The following is a 1121-nucleotide window of genomic DNA, read 5'->3' as shown; positions in this document are numbered from 1 at the left end:
TGGGAGTGTAAACTAGTTCAACCATTGTGGAAGACAGTGTGGTGATTCCTCAAGGATCTAGAACTAGAAATACCATTTGACCCAGCCATCCCATTACTGGATATATACCCAAAGGATTATAAATCATGCTGCTATGAAGACACATGCACAAGTGTTTTTATTTTTTTATATATTGCGGCAATAGGAAAGACTTGGAACCAACCCAAATGTTCATCAATGATAGACTGGATTAAGAAAATGTGGCACATAAACAGACACATGAAAAAATGCTCATCATCACTTGCCATCAGAGATATGCAAATCAAAACCACAGTGAGATACCATCTCACACCAGTTAGAATGGCAATCATTAAAAAATCAGGAAACAACACGTGCTGGAGAGGATGTGGAGAAATAGGAACACTTTTATACTGTTGGTGGGACTGTAAACTAGTTCAACCATTGTGGAAAACAGTGTGGCAATTCCTCAGGAATCTAGAACTAGAAATACCATTTGACCCAGCCATCCCATTACTGGGGATACACCCAAAGGATTATAAGTCATGCTGCTATAAAGACACATGCACATGTATGATTATTGCGGCACTATTCACAATAGCAAAGAATTGGAATCAAACCAAATGTCCATCAGTGACAGACTGGATTAAGAAAATGTAGCACATATATACCATGGAATACTATGCAGCCATAAAAAAGGATGAGTTCGTGTCCTTTGTAGGGACATGGATGCAGATGGAAACCATCATTCTCAGCAAACTATCGCAAGAACAGGAAACCAAACACCACATGTTCTCACTCATAGGTGGGAATTTAACAATGAGATCACTTGGACACAGGAAGGGGAGCATCACACACTGGGTCCTATTGTGGGGAGGGGGTAGAGGGGAGGGGTAGCATTAGGAGATATACCTAATGTAAATGACGAGTTAATGGGTGCAGCACACCAACATGGCACATGTATAGATATGTAACAAATCTGCACGTTGTGCACATGTACCCTAGAACTTAAAGTATAATGAAAAAAAAGAGTCCATCTGTGACAGACTGGATTAAGAAAATGTGGCACATATACACCATGGAATACTATGCAGCCATAAAAAAGGATGAGTTTGCGTCCTTTG

The sequence above is a fragment of the Colobus angolensis genome, unplaced genomic scaffold, assembly GCF_000951035.1.
Source record: "Colobus angolensis palliatus isolate OR3802 unplaced genomic scaffold, Cang.pa_1.0 Scaffold479, whole genome shotgun sequence".
Lineage (NCBI taxonomy): Eukaryota > Metazoa > Chordata > Mammalia > Primates > Cercopithecidae > Colobus > Colobus angolensis.
This window is presented reverse-complemented; position numbering follows the sequence as displayed.